We start from the raw sequence: 16,128 nt of genomic DNA on the forward strand, positions 1-16,128 counted from the left end.
GCCCGCTGACTAACATTTATATCTCATGTCATTAAATGTCTCAAATATTTTATTAATGTACAGAAAAAAATTCAAGAATGCAACAATCGTGTTCTTGATATTGAACCTGTCGGGTGACCTTCTATGAGCCTTGACCCAAATCCTATTGAGCATCTTTGGAAAGAGCTTAAAGATGCCATCTGAAAAAGGCAACCTTCAAGCATGAGACAAATGGAGCAGTTTGCTCTTGAGGAGTGGGCCAAAATACCTGTTGAGAGGTGCAGAAGTCTCATTGACTGTTACAGGAATCGTTTGATTGCAGTGATTGCCTAAAAAGGTTATGCAACAAAATATTACGTTAAGAGTACCATCATTTCTGTCCAGGCTTATTTCATGAGTTTTATTTTTTTTTAAATTCTGTGGAAGCAAAAACAATGAAAAGCAATATCTGATTTTCATTTGTTAATTTCATAGATTTTTGATTTATTATTACTTTTGTCAGATTCAAGTTATTTCTGTGACCATTGTGGGTTTTTCTGTCATTAAACGAGGGGTACCAACAATTTTGACCTCGTGTGCATATAGTTACGTGATGATGATCATGCAGGCAGAAAGGCTTTGCCCACAGATTTATTGCTGGCACCTTAGCTTAACTGACAGCCAAACTCTTGCAGCAACAGCCAGTTGTATAAAATGTCCAATTATCGTAGGGGGCTAAGTAAAAAAGTTACAAAAAAATATAATAACCTAACAAAATAAACAGTGTAAATATTACCAAAAAAATTTCCTAATGAATTTGCATATGCATATTTTATATTGTAAAAACAAAATAAACATAAAAGTGCACCTTTCTGGTATTGGTGCATCTAGCACATAACCATCACATAAAAAAATTATGACATTAAATGCTTTTTTCAATATTCTATTGCACAACAATAAAATGTGATCAAAAGTTGTATATAAATAAAAAATATCACTAAAAATGACATCTTTACCCACAAAAAACAAGCCCTCACACAGATCTGAAAAATAAAAATGTATAGCACTTAGAACGTGGCTATGTATGTGGGTCGCCCTCCCAGGGCCGTGGGGTACTCGGTACCGGGCCGGTGTCAGGGGGATGTGTCACAGCAGCGATGACCCAGTCCGTGAGCACCCAAATATATGGTGGTGGTTTATGGTAGTTAATGGAATAGTTCGTGACGCCACCTGTGATGTTCGGCAAGGGAGGTGTTAAGCCGACGCTGCTTGCAGATCTGCTGGGACTGAATGTGTGGTGCAGCAAAGATGGTGTAGCTCCCCACAGGTGGAGCTGTAGTCCCAGGGCAGTGTAGGTGCTATGGATGAGGAGAGGCGCAGGGTGGTATGGATGCTGGTACCCAGATGTAGCGGTGCTGAAGGTGTTAGCACACAAATGAATGGAGGACACCAGAGCTGCAGTTTCAAAGCTTTACTCACAGTTCGTGGGTCACACTTGTGCCTGCCTATGTGCCATGTCTTCCGGGGTAAAGACTCAACCAACCTCTCGGGCAAGTCAGGGCTCTCCTCTCCAACACTCAGCCAACATGTACCTTCCTGAACGACTCCAACAATGCGCCTTGTGGTGTGAAGCACTCCAGTACTTAGTAACCCTGGAATGCCTCCTAAGATATGTTCCTAGAACTCTACTTGCACGGCAGACAGCTGTAGCCTGCTTCGGGGATGCCTCACTCCTGGCTCTCTATCTGGGTCGCTGTTGTGCCTCAAGTCTTGGATGGGAGTAATGCATTTACAGCCAACTACTCCACCAGTGTCTGCTGCAGAACCATATGTGTCCATACAACCTCGGGGACTGGGCCCCAGCCTTGCGCTGAGAACCTATAGGCAGGGTTCCTCTTCCAACCCACGTCTCCTCTCTGTTCTCTCAAATCCTTCGTTCCGTACTTGTCTTTCCTTCCCATGGATGCTTAGGTTACAGTTCCACATCTTTCCACCTTCCTTACTTTCCTGTGCCAGCTGGCTCAGGTCACTGAGGCAACTGCAGCACTCCTTCCTCCATCCCTTCTTCCAGGGATCCTCACTCCTCTCTCTGAGTGGCTTCCTACTCCGCCGACCTTCTGTCAGACGGCCCCATAAGGGGCTGACCTGTAATTCTAAACCTTCCCAATCTTTTATATGAATCTAAACTCCACCCACCTCCCAACACATCCAGTGTTCCAAGCAGGGAACCACCAGAGGTGCTCTGCTACTCTCTAAGCACTGAGCCGCAATGTGGTTGTGCAGAACTACCCTGCTGTGTGAGGTGCGAGTGTTGGCGTGTGGGAAGGAGCTCCCAACTTACCCAGACGGTGAGGCACCACACCTTAGGAGAAGGTGCAGTACCTCTGTGGCGACTGAGCCTCAGGGGCGCCACTTAAGTTGTCTACAAAATTGTTCTTAGTTTACAAAAGTAACAAAACATAATAAACCTATACTAATATGGTATCATTGTAATCATACTTACCCAAAGGATAAAGCTTTCTTATCACTTTTACTGCACAGTGCATGAAGTAAAATAAAGAAAAAAAACCCTGAAAAGTTCCTATTACTGTAGCTGGAGTTATGTAAAAATCCTCAAAACCCTATCTATCTCCACCCTTAGCTTAGTTGCAAGTCCTGTTTAGGACTAAGTGCTCTCAGTTTCAGACATTGTAATACTAAGGTCTTGGGTCCAAATCCATCCAAGGACAACAATTAGTATATATGTTTTCCCCATGCTTACATCAGGTCTTTTCAGATATCTTGGTTTTATCTTGTTTTTAACACATATTCAGAAATAAATACACAGATATGTAGCTTGTTTGCATTACATATGCATTAGAGAAGAATTAATCAATTTCATGCAAATCGAATTTGTATCAAATTGTTGAAAATTCACTGGACGAGACAAATTAAAGCAATTTGTTTTTGCTTAAATTGCCAATCAAAAAAAAAAAACACCGTCATTTTACACAATGAAGAAAATTATATCAACCAGAGCAGGCTGACATGACCCTGGACGCGGTCCGACAGGCTTACCCATAATGCCTTATAGCTATCACATCACATGATATAACACGACATATAAGTAGGGACTATAATAGGCTGTATAAAAGCTGAGACAGGAATTGCATCAGCCATTTCGGGGTGAATCTGCATAGAGAAAGGCCATCACATCTCCCAGCTTAGTAACACAGACAGGGAGAGAAACAGTGAACAAATTCTACAGACAGTGTATGATATCAGAGCAGCAGAGCTCCACACTTTGAAAGGTAAGAAAGAAGCATAAATGCTGTGGTATTTGTAGTTCACCATGACAATTTTAATTTTATGCAAAACTACTTTTATGAGCTTGCTCAGTCCATTATATGCACACACACAATTGCTCCTAGTGAAGCCTATTAGTTGTTCCCACACAACACAATACCTTTTCATGCCCCATATGCCTCAAAGATATCAGTATAATGCCCCCACAGTTCCCCATATAGGATGATGCCCCACAGTACATTCCCCTCCACACAATATAATTTTTTCATCATCCAAAAGACCATCAGTATGCTGCCCCCATAGCCACCTACAAAGTATGATACTCCTCACAAACATACCATATACAGATTGATTCCCCTCACCTAATATGAATACCCTTCTTCTTCTCTCAGACAAAATTATGCCCTCACAGCCACCCAAAGAATACAGTTAGGTCCATATATATTTGGACAGAGACAACATTTTTCTAATTTTGGTTCTAGACATTACCACAATGAATTTTAAACAAAACAATTCAGATGCTTTTGAAGTTCAGACTTTAAGCTTTCATTTGAGGGTATCCACATTAAAATTGGATGAAGGGTTTAGGAGTTTCATTGTGGTAATGTCTAGAACCAAAATTAGAAAAATGTTGTGTCTGTCCAAACATATATGGACCTAACTTTATTATGCTTTCACATACAGTATGATGTCCTCACAAACCCTTCACAATTTATGGTTCCCTTACTGTTCACCACACAGTATGATGCATACAATGCCAACCAGAGTATATCCCTCCACATCTCCCAACCTAGTATGATTTCCCCAGATCCCACTACTATACAGTGTGATACCCCCACAGCTCCCCATATTGTATGATGCCCCCACAGATCCCCACACATTATGTTGACTCCTCAATAAAGTTTGATGTTTCAACAGCCCAATACAATATGATGACCCCACAGTAAATTTCCCAGCACAGTATGATATCCCCACACACAGTATGCTGCCCCTACATCCACTCACACACAAAGTAACATTGCCCCACAGCTCACCTCACACAGTATGATGCCTCTCAAGCAACATTACCCCACATTGTATGATGCTCTAACCGTCCCCAGACACAATATGATGCCTCCATAGCCACTCATTCACAGTATGATTTCCCATCAGTTCCTCTTACACATAGAATGATGAACACTTTGTCCACCTCACATAGTATAATACCTCCAATGAAGCATACACCATGCTTCTATGTCATGCTTCTTGGCTGAGTAGGTCAATGCCATCTGTCACATGACCTAACAATGTCACATGACCTCAAAGTACTTTCAGGTCTTTCAGTCTTTACCCTGATTGAATGGTTGAGTAGGACTCAGATGGATCCCTCTTCCACTGTTCTATTCAACTGTATCTGTACTCAGAAGACAAAGATAATGTTGAAGTCAGCACATACTCCTCACCTCCAAGGACAGTGGGGCAGCTACCAAAATTGAGGCCTGTTCTGCTCAATATTAGTTGCTTGGGAGGTATACAGCAGTAAAAAATGGTTACCATCTGTTTAATTATAGTCACATATGTTGAGGCCACTTTGACATTACAAAGGTTGTGTGTAAGTCAAAGAGCTTTTAGGGAGTTATATACATTGCTAAGGCACATCTTCTCATAGCAACTAAAGTAATTGTGATTCTTGGTGAATCGATTTGCAGCAAATCAAATTTTCTAAATATTCGGTGAAGTTGGTGGATTTGAATTTTTTTTAAAATTGCTCATCTAAAGTATGTAAATGTCTGAGATGGATATAGTTTTGAGCCACGTTGGGATCATAACCGATATTAAGCCAACTGCTGTACATAATATTTTAACTTTATATAAGCAAAACAAAATAAGTAAATCAATAAATACTTGTCTACATACCTAATTAGAACAAATAAGTTCAAAATTATTCCAAACATGACTCTGCACAGCTCATATGATTATTCTCAAATGATTCATTTAATAATAATAATAATGAGCTGTTGCGTTGCTGCATATGAGATGATATAGTGGCATTCCAATACCCTGAACAATGTAAAAATGTATGTATAAAAACAATAACAATGCACTTTAGACAGAAATTAAGAAACCGTAAAGTCTGTGTGCATGAAGCCAAAGAAATATTTAACATTGGACATACTGCCATGTGTCTTTTTATACTGTCAGGTACCAATTTATATTCCTTCTGTTTAGACTGTTATTTTAATGTGTATCTGTTCTAAACCTGTAATATAGTCTTATGCCTTGTTCATAATCTTATGTTGATCAGTTGATTTTTTTTTTATTGTTTTCTACTTTTCACTAGAACTCTACACACATTAGTCCCAAGTATCCATTATACTTTCCAACAGCAAATTTCATCTACATATAAAGAAGATTAACAGGGATTGTCGGATCTAAATTGGTAAGTCTGCAATTAGTCTGCGTGACTGCAGACTTATGAATCTCAGCACTGTGCACTGTGAGGATTCACTGGTTTCTGAGCCGAGAACAGCGGATGATATAATAAAAAATGTAGTATAAGACCGACACAAAAAAGCACAGAATCTGATGAGGATAACCAACAAAGTATAATTTTTAATAAGAAGCATAACACCAAATAATGAACATGATTAAAAGCACTATAAAAATACATGATTTCAACTACAGCAAGTTGTATCTAATACATAAAGCTCAATGTGGGTGTGCATGTATGTGTGTGTGTGTGTATGTCTGGGATTGGCATCCGCACCGTCGCAGCTACAGCCACAAAATTTGGCACAGTCACACGTCTGGACCCCGAGAGCGTCATAGGCTATGTTGTGAGGTGATATTTTAACCCCGCGCATTCCAATTCACCAAACAATTTTGCCCCTATCTACATAATGGGGAAAAAGTGTGTGTGTATCAAGCCCCGCCCCTCATTATGATGTCATAATGGTTGCCATGGCGACGCTGATGTCATCATAGGTTGCTAGCCCCACCCCTCATTATGATGTCATAATGGTTGTCATGGTGATGATGATGTCTTAATAGGTTGCAACGGTGGCGGTTATGTCATAACGGTTGTCATGGTGATGATGCTGTCATAATGGGTATATGGGCACGGGACTATGGGATGGAGGATGTGTGATGGGTATATGGGCACTGGACTATGGGATGGAGGATATGTATGACAGGTATATGGGCACGGGACTATGGGATGGCGGATATGTATGATGAGTATATGGGTACGGGACTATGGGATGGAGGATATGTATGATGGGTATATGGGCATGGGACTATGAGATGAAGGATGTGTGATGGGTATATGGGCACTCGACTATGGGATGGCAAATATGTATGATGGGTATATGGCATGAGACTATGGGATGGAGAATATGTATGATGGGTATATGGGCACTCGACTATGGGATGGAGGATATGTATGATGGGTATATGGGCACGGGCCTTTGGGATGGTGGATATGTATGATGGGTATATGGGCACAGGACTATGGGATGGAAGATAATTATAATTTGTTATAACTAATCACAGTTAGTTACTATGCCCGGGCAGCGCCGGGCTCTTCAGCTAGTCTAATATATAAAGCTCAATGCAGATGTGTGTGTATGTGTGTGTGTGTGTATGTCCGGGATTGGCATCCGCACCGTCGCAGCTACAGCCACAAAATTTGGCACAGTCACACATCTGGACCCAGAGAGCGTCAAAGGTTATGTTGCGAGGTGAAATTTTAACCCCGTGCATTCCAATTCACCAAATAATTTTACTCCTATCTATATAATGGGGAAAAAGTGTATGTATGTATTGGCATCTGCACCATCGTAGTTACAGCCACAAAATTTTGCACAGTCACACGTCTGGACTCCGAGAGCGTAATAGGGTATGCTGTGAGGTGAAATTTTAACCCCGCGCGTTCCAATTCACCAAACAATTTTGCCCCTATCTACATAATGGGGAAATATTGTATGTATGTATTGGCATCTGCACCGTCGTAGCTAAAGCCACAAAATTTTGCACAGTCACACGTCTAGACCCAAAGAGCGTCATAGGCTATGTTGTGAGGCAAAATTTTAACCCCGCGCATTCCAATTCACTAAACAACTTTGCCCCTATCTATATAATGGGGAAAAAGTGAAAGGAAAAGTGTTGGAGGCAAATTGACAGCTGCCAGATGTGAACATGGGTGACTGAAAGAATGAGAGTGATGGCTCCAAAGAGTATACACCGTACAGTTGCTAAGGTGGGGCCCTGACATGGGATACTCACCACACACGTGGATATGAGCACACACACAAAGTGCGCCACACACTACCACGTGCTTCAACACATATACCACCCTCAGCACACATTTCACCACACATACACGAACCTCGCCACATAAAAGTCGAAACACAAAAGTCGCCACTCAAAACTCGCCACGCTGACCCAGAGCTGTTTAAAAGATGAAAAATGAGCTGTGATTGGTTGCTATCAGCATGGTAACTGAGGCCTATTATTCTTATCATTTCTATGGTGTTATCGTCTATTAGATACACAGCTCAGCAGACAGTATCACACAGAATAGGATTAGATACACGGCTGAGCAGTCAGTAACACACGATAGGATTAGATACACAGCTCAGCAGAAAGTATCACACAGGAGAGGATACTTGGGTAATAGTTTAGTTAATTTGTGTTGCAAATCTGTAGTGTTGAATATATGATGTGAAATGTTTTTATGTGCAATATAATCATTATAATTTGTTATAACTAACCACAGTTGGTTAGGTTACTATGCCCAGGCAACGCCGGGCTCTTCAGCTAGTCCTTGATAAATTTCCAATGAAAAATGTGTACATGTGTACACACGACACTATAAATAATTAGATTATGGCCCGATGCTATCGCATCGGGAGGATGCGATAGCATCACACCTCTTGCCATGTTAACCCTCAACACAAACACTCCTCAACACACACTCCTCTCACCTTTCACCATCTCCACTCACTCCACATACGACCCCTTCTCTCACTCCGTCTCTCATACTCACGCCGTCATCGCCGCTGCTCCACGATCCCCGACATCTTCTTCCGCCGGCGCCATCCTGGATCCAGACGTTGTCCACGCCGGCGACATGTTCTTGCGGCGATGCCATCTTGAGTATCTTGAAATCCCGCGATAGTCAAGATGGTGTCGCCGGAAGAACATGTCGCCGGTGTGGACGACGTCGGGATCCAAAATGGCGTCGGAGAAATCTCGCGAGTTTTCGCCGACGCCATTTTGGATCCCGACGTCGTCCTCGCCGGCGACATGTTCTTGCGGCGACGCCATCTTGACTATCGCGGGATTTCACCGATCCAAAATGGCGTCGACGCAAGAACATGTCGCCGGCGTGGACGACGTCAGGATCCAAATTGGCGTCGGCGAAATCTCGCGAGTTTTCGCCGACGCCATTTTGGATCCCGACGTCGTCCTCGCCGGCGACATGTTCTTGCGGCGACGCCATCTTGACTATCGCGGGATTTCGCCGATCCAAAATGGCGTCGCCGCAAGAACATGTTGCCGGCGTGGAGGACGTCTGGATCCAGGATGGCGCCGGCGGAAGAAGATGGGGATCATGGATCAGCAGCGATGACGGCGTGAGTATGAGAGATGGAGTGAGAGAAAGGGTCGTATGTGGAGTAAAAGAGTGAGTGGACGTGAGTGGAGATGGTGAAAGGTGAGTGGAGTGTGTGTTGAGGGTTAACATGGAAAGAGGTGTGCGGTGATGTCACCGGTTACAACTGGACGGAAGTTGTTACAACCAGAAGTTGCTTAGGGCATTTATTATTATAGATAATAAGCCAAATATTGCTCCAACAGGACACCAGATATGTACACATTACACCATAGAGGCAGTCACTTAAAGGGGTTGTCGGGTCCAAACTGATAAGTCTGCAGTCACTCTGCATGACTACAGGCTCATGAATCCCCAGCACACCCTCACGGTTTTTGACCTACAACCGGATAGTATGTATGAGTTGTATATACTTCCGGCCAGTGGGAGCGGATTAGCTCTCCATACACTTTTATTGTGCAAGGCTGTGCCTTCTAGCCAGTCATGCCCACTGGCTTGCAGTGTCATTTGCAATGAGGAGTAATCGGGGGGGACAGGGATAGTCTAGGGCTCCCCTTGTTCAAGTAATCTGGTAGGTGCCCACAATGTGACATTATCACTGGCCCAACTATTTTGGATCCATTATAGATTCTGTGGCTGCTCTAGCAGGTCGGCATCAACTGTGCCTGGCTTTACAGTGCCCATCAACTCCAGGCTTAGGCTCCCAGGGTGGAGCCCAAGATCGCTTTGCCAGATAGGTTCTCTGGGGGTCAGGATAAGTTTGTGATTTTCGGTGAGGCATGCAAACTTTATTTTAGATTGCATCCTCATTCCTTGGGTAAAGAGAAGCAATAGGTGTGGATCGTAATATCTCTTCTTCAGGGTGATCTTCAAGCCTGGTCATATTCTCTCCCATCTGATTTCTAATTACTTGAGATGGTTGAGGATTATTTTCTGGCTCTGGTTCTTAGCCAGAGAAACACAGTCAGGTTCATCAATGAGTCCAATCTACATCAACTGCAGCAAGGAGAATGGCCAGCAGAGGACTATTGTTGTGAGTTCCTTAGGTGGTCCACGGATACTAGATGGAATGACTCTACACTCCGTAGTCAGTTCCATCAGGGGCTTTCTGATTCCGTAAGTGATGCCTTTGCTCTGCATGAGACCCTGTATCCCTGGAGGTGGCCATGTCTCTGACTATCCAATTGGACTGCCATCTACATCAGAGACATAAACAGACACCTCTATTTTCAGGGAATAAGGGGTCAATGGCACCTAGGGCTGAGTGTACCTATAAAAACAATGCAGTTGAGGGGAAGGACAAATTTTGGAAAGCGTTTTGTGCTCACTTAGGGATTCATCTTACATTTTCATCTGCATTTTATTTACAGTCTTCCTGAAAACTGAAGGAGTGAACCAGAATCTTGAAACATATCTTAGGTACTTTGTGTCGGAGATTCAAGAAGATTGGGCTTCTTATTTACCTTCAGCAGAGCTCGCTGTGAATAACCGTTGTCATGTCTCTACTGGCAAGTCCCCGTTCTTTGGGGCATACAGTTTTCATTTTCAATTCTTCTCTTTCAACAGGAGTCATTCTTCAGGAGTACTAGAGGACCAACCATTTTCTTCTTCCATTACATCAGTATGAGAAGGGATTAATTTTGGAAAGTTTGTGTTCAAATATAATAGTATGGCTAATCAGAGATGCTTGGTAGTATGGTGTGGTTGGAAACTGGACCCCAGGTTCATTGGCTCCTATAATATAGTTGTCGTTGTTAATCCAGTAATATTTCACCTTACGCTTCCACCCACTTTTTCTTCCACCCACTTTTTAGATTCATATTGTGTTTCACTGATCAATTCTCAATAACTATATTGCTTTCTCTAAACCATCTCCACCACCACCTTCCGCAATCATTGTTGACGGGAATCTGGAATTCCAGAGACCAAATAGAATTTTAATATTTTAGCTTGGTATGCTGGTCTCATCAATATTTGGTTCATTGGAAGGGTTATGGTCCTGAGGAAAGAATGTGGGTACTAGCGTCTGACGTTCATGTGCTGCAGACACGAGCATGTGGAAAACTTTATTAGTACAACGGGAGGACACTCGCCATCGCAACATACCGAGTCCAAGTGCTGCATCTCTACAAGACCAATAGGAAGCCAGCATCTCCGGGCACTCAGCAGTAAGTGCCATAGTATCTATATGATATTTTAGTGGGCAGAGACCTCTCTACCTTGGAGCCGCAGGGCCACAGCCAAGGTGTGACTTATTAGATCTGATTCACCATCCTATTAAACAGTGCAGATTTCCTTGCTTTCATGGAGATGGTTAATCAGTTTAGTTGATTTCCCAGAGCTCTCCATCCTAAATTGTCTTGACTTTTCTGTGTTGGCCACTCCCCTCTGGTATGTATGTTTGCCATTGGAACGTGGGAGTTGCCAGTGATAGTTCAACTTCCTGGTTTTGTGGTGCAGGAGAAAGTTCAGTGATTGGAGTTCCCAGTTGGAGAGTTTTTCTGGAGCTTGCTGTGTGGAGTTGGTTTAATTGTTTTCCTTTTCCTCTACATTTGATTTCCCCTTTCTATACCACCTTTGCTTTCCTCTCTGTTTTGTGAGTGTATTTACATGATTGTAGTTTTCTTTTATCTCTGTCTGTTAAACTTGTCTGTCTGGTTCGTGTTTTCCTATACACTTCAGTCTCTCACCTCCTTGGGTGAGGGACAGAACAGATAAGGGTAGGCTAGGTGCATAGTTAGTGTTAGGCGTCGGGGTCCTGTCGCTGCACAGCAGGAATCCCAAGCCTTGCCTTTCTGCGGTCTCCCATTCCTCACCAGCCACAGAGGAGGCTGCTCAGCAGACTCTCATCGATCCTGGTGCTCTGCTCAGACTAGCACTGTGGGTTTGGTTGCTGCTGCTACCTCTAGTCCAGTCTAGTATAGCAACGCATGCTGGTCAGCAGTGAGCTGCTCCAGGGACTAAGTCCTCCTTTCGGTCTACTGAGCATGCTCGTGGGATGATCTCTCACTGGAGATCGGAGGTCACATGCTCAGGTCCTTCTCCAGCTCAGATTGAACCATCAGGAAGGTCCCGGAAGGACGCTGCTATAAAAGGTTTGCGTGGCCACTCGGCCATGCGCCAGTATAGACAGTAATTGGTAGTGATGTATGTGATAATGGATGCTTGTGAACCGCTGAATGACTCATTATGAAACCCCTTCCCTTTGATACGCATGTTGGTAGGGTTTATAGTCCTGAGTCAGCGCCAAGCGGTGGCACTGCATAGCCCCACAGTGCTTCCAGTCTCACATGTTATGCCAGAGAGTGTCATCTGCACGAGACACCTCTGTACCGCATACGTCACAGTGTCCGTCTCAATGGTGCCATGCGCAGTTACTGCGCTTTCCAGCACTAAGCTTAGGCTAGCTAGTGGCATCTGCCAGGGTGGCGCTGTACTCATGCAGTGCGGTAACACAACTGTCGGCTACACCCTGTGACTGCTAAAAGGGTACAGCGTTTCTCTAGGATTAATCCCTGGTGCCGCGGCAGCGGTTCCCTAAGCCGTAGTCTGTGAGGTAACAGGCTTCGGTGTCTCTTTCTGTAGCTCTGTGCTGTAGCAGAGTTCACTCCCGCGCACACCGGGTCAGCGGTTACTCCGCCGGTGTTCAGCTAGTGCCCACCACTACCGAGCAGCAGTTTTACCATCTCTGCACGGTGGACTTCGGGTTGCTATCGCACTTTATTATATTTTATGTTTAGTGCAATCCACAACCCTAACAGGTAGGTATGTGAACCCAGCGTCTCCACCTTCAGCAGTAATCCAGGAGACAGTGATAGACTAGGGTACCCCTAGTTCAAGGAATCAGGTAAGTGCCTACAGTTTCTTATCACTTTGTGACAGTATCATGCTCAAATTACTTCCTACATAGAAAGATATCTCCAGAGCCCCTTAAACAGTATGATGCCTCCACAGCCCCACATAGTATGATACACTACAGCCCCCCATAATATATTATGCCATTATAATCCTCACACACAGTATGATGTCCCACAGCACCCACACAATATAATGCTCCCACAGTTATCCACACACAGTATGATGGCATCATTATCCTTCCACATAAAATAGAATGTGATCACAGTCCCAAGAAAGATATATATCTTTGCACTGTGTTAGCCAGTAGATATAAAAATATTTAGAATTGAGAGTCCTCTGTGATTTATATCTTTTAACCCCTTAAGCCCCAAGGGTGGTTTGCACGTTCATGACCGGGCCAATTTTTACAATTCTGACCACTGTCCCTTTATGAGGTTGTAACTCTGAAACGCTTCCATGGATCCCGGTGATTCTGACATTCTTTTCTCATGACATATTGTACTTCATGATAGTGGTAAAATTTCATTCACATAACTTGCGTTTATTTGTGAAAAAAACAGAAATTTGGCAAAAATTTTGAAAATTTTGCAGTTTTGCAAATTTTAATTTTTATGCCCTTAAATCACAGAGATACGGCACACAAAAAACTTAATAAATAACATTTCCCACATGTTTACTTTACATCAGCACAATTTTGGAAACAAAATTTTTTTTTGTTAGGAAGTTATAAGGGTTAAAAATTGACCAGCGATTTCTCATTTTTGCAACACCATTTTATTTTTACAGACCACATCACATTTGAAGCCACTTTGAGGGGTCTATATGATAGAAAATACCCAAAGGTGACACCATTCTAAAAACTGCACCCCTTAAGGTGCTCAAAACCACATTCAAGAAGTTTATTAACCCTTTAGGTGCGTCACAGGAATTTTTTGAATATTTAAAAAAAAAATGAACATTTAACTTTTTTTCACAAAAAAATTACTTCAGGTTCAATTTTTTTTATTTTACCAAGGGTAACAGAAGAAATTGGACAGCAAAAGTTATTGTGCAATTTTTCCTGAGTACGCTGATACCTGATATGTGGGGGGGAACCACTGTTTCGGTGCATGGCAGACCTCAGAAGGGAAGGAGCGCCGTTTGACTTTTTCAATTCAAAATTGGCTGGAATTCAGATGGGATGCCATGTCGCGTTTGGAGAGCCCCTGATGTACCTAAACAGTGGAAACCCCCCACAAGTGACCCAGTTTTGGAAACTAGACCCCCCAAGGAACTTATCTAGATATGTGGTGAGAACTTTGGACCCACAAGGGCTTCACAGAAGTTTATAACGTACAGCGGTACAATTAAAAAATCATATTTTTTCCAAAAAAATGATCTTTTCACCCCCAATTTTTATTTTTCCAAGGGTAACAGGACCCAAGAGTTATTGTGCAATTTGTCCTGAGTACGCTGATACCCGATATGTGGGTGTAAATGACAATTTGGGCGCATGGCAGAGCTCAGAAGGGAAGCAGCGCCATTTGACGTTTTTGGCTGGAATTGAGATCGGACACCATGTCGCGATTGGAAAACCCCTGATGTACCAAAGCAGTGGAAACCCCCCACAAATTACACCATTTTGAAAACTAGACCCCCCAAGGAACTTATCTAGATGTGTGGTGAGAACTTTGAACCCCCAAGGGCTTCACAGAAGTTTATAACATACAGCCGTACAATTAAAAAATCATATTTTTTCCACAAAAATGATCTTTTCACCCTCAATTCTTATTTTTCCAAGGGTAACAGGACCCTAAAAGATATTGTGCAATTTGTCCTGAGTGCGCTGATACCCCACATGTGGGGGTAAACCACTATTTGGGCGCATGGCAGAGCTCGGAAGGGAAGCAGCGCCATTTGACGTTTTTGGCTGGAATTGAGATCGGACACCATGTCGCGTTTGGAAAGCCCCTGATGTACCAAAATAGTAGAAACCCCCCACAAATGACACCATTTTGGAAACTAGACCCCCCAAGGAACTTTTCTAGATGTTTGGTGAGCACTTTGAACCCCCCAGTGCTTCACAGAAGTTTATAACGCCCGGGCGTGAAAATAAAAATATCGTATTTTTTCAACAAACATCATCTTTTAGTCCCCATTTTTTTATTTTCCCAAGGGTAACAGGAGAAATTGGACCCCAAAAGTTGTTGTCCAATTTGTCCTGAGTACCCTGATTCCTCATATGTGGGAGAAAACTACTGTATGGGCACACGTCGGGGCTCGGAAGGGAAGTAGTGATGTTTTGGAATGCAGGCTTTGATGGATTGGTCTGCGGGTGTCATGTGTGTTTGGAGAGCCCCTGATGTACCTAAACTATTGAAACTCCCCACAAGTGACCCCATTTTGGAAACTAGACCCCCCCACGGAACTTATCTAGATGTGTGGTGAGCACTTTGAACCCCCAAGTGCTTCGCAGAAGTTTATAACACCTGGGCGTGAAAATAAAAAAATCATTTTTTTCCACAAAAATGATATTTTTGCCCCCCATTTTTTTATTTTCCTAAGGGTAACAGGAGAAATTGGACCTCAAAAGTTGTTTTGCAATTTGTCCTGTGTATACTGATACCCTATATGTGGGGGTAAAACACTGTTTGGGCGCATGGCAGAGCTTGGAAGGGAAGGAGCACCATTTGACTTTTTCCACACAGAATTGGCTGAAATTGAGATCAGACGCCATGTTGCATTTGGAAGCACCTGATGTGCCCAAACAGTGGAAACCCCCCAATTATAACTCCAACCCTAACCCCAACACACCCCTAACCCTAATCTCAGCCCTAACCCTAGCTCTAACCCTAGCCCTAACCCTAGCCCTAATGGGAAAATGGAAATAAATACATTTTTTTAATTTTATTATTTTTCCCTAACTAAGGGGGTGATAACGGGGGGTTTTATTTACTATTTATGGCGGTTTTTATGTTTGCCAGCTGATACACGCTAAAAGACGGTTTTTATTGTAAAAATAATTTTTGCATCACCATATATTGGAGCTATAATTTTTCCGTATTTTGATCCACCGAGTCATGTGAGGTCTTATTCTTTGCGGGAAGAGTTGACGTTTTTATTGACACCATTTTCGGGCACGTGACATTTTTTGATCGCTTTTTATTCCGATTTTTGGGATGCAGAATGAACAAAAACCAGCGTTTCATGAATTTCTTTTGGGGGGGTGCGTTTACACCGTTCCGCGTGCGGTAAAATTGATAAAGCGGTTTTATTCTTCGGGTCAGTACGGTTACAGCGATACCTCATTTAGGTCTTTTTTTATGTTTTGTCGGTTTTATGCAATGAAAACTATTTTATATAAAAAATAATTATTTTTGCATTGCTTTATTCTGTGAGCTATAACTTTTTTAATTTTTTGCGGGTGATGCTGTATGGCAGCTCGTTTACTGCGG

This window comes from Dendrobates tinctorius, unplaced genomic scaffold (genome assembly GCF_039654945.1).
Source record: "Dendrobates tinctorius isolate UK_male_01 unplaced genomic scaffold, ASM3965494v1 ptg000040l, whole genome shotgun sequence".
NCBI lineage: Eukaryota > Metazoa > Chordata > Amphibia > Anura > Dendrobatidae > Dendrobates > Dendrobates tinctorius.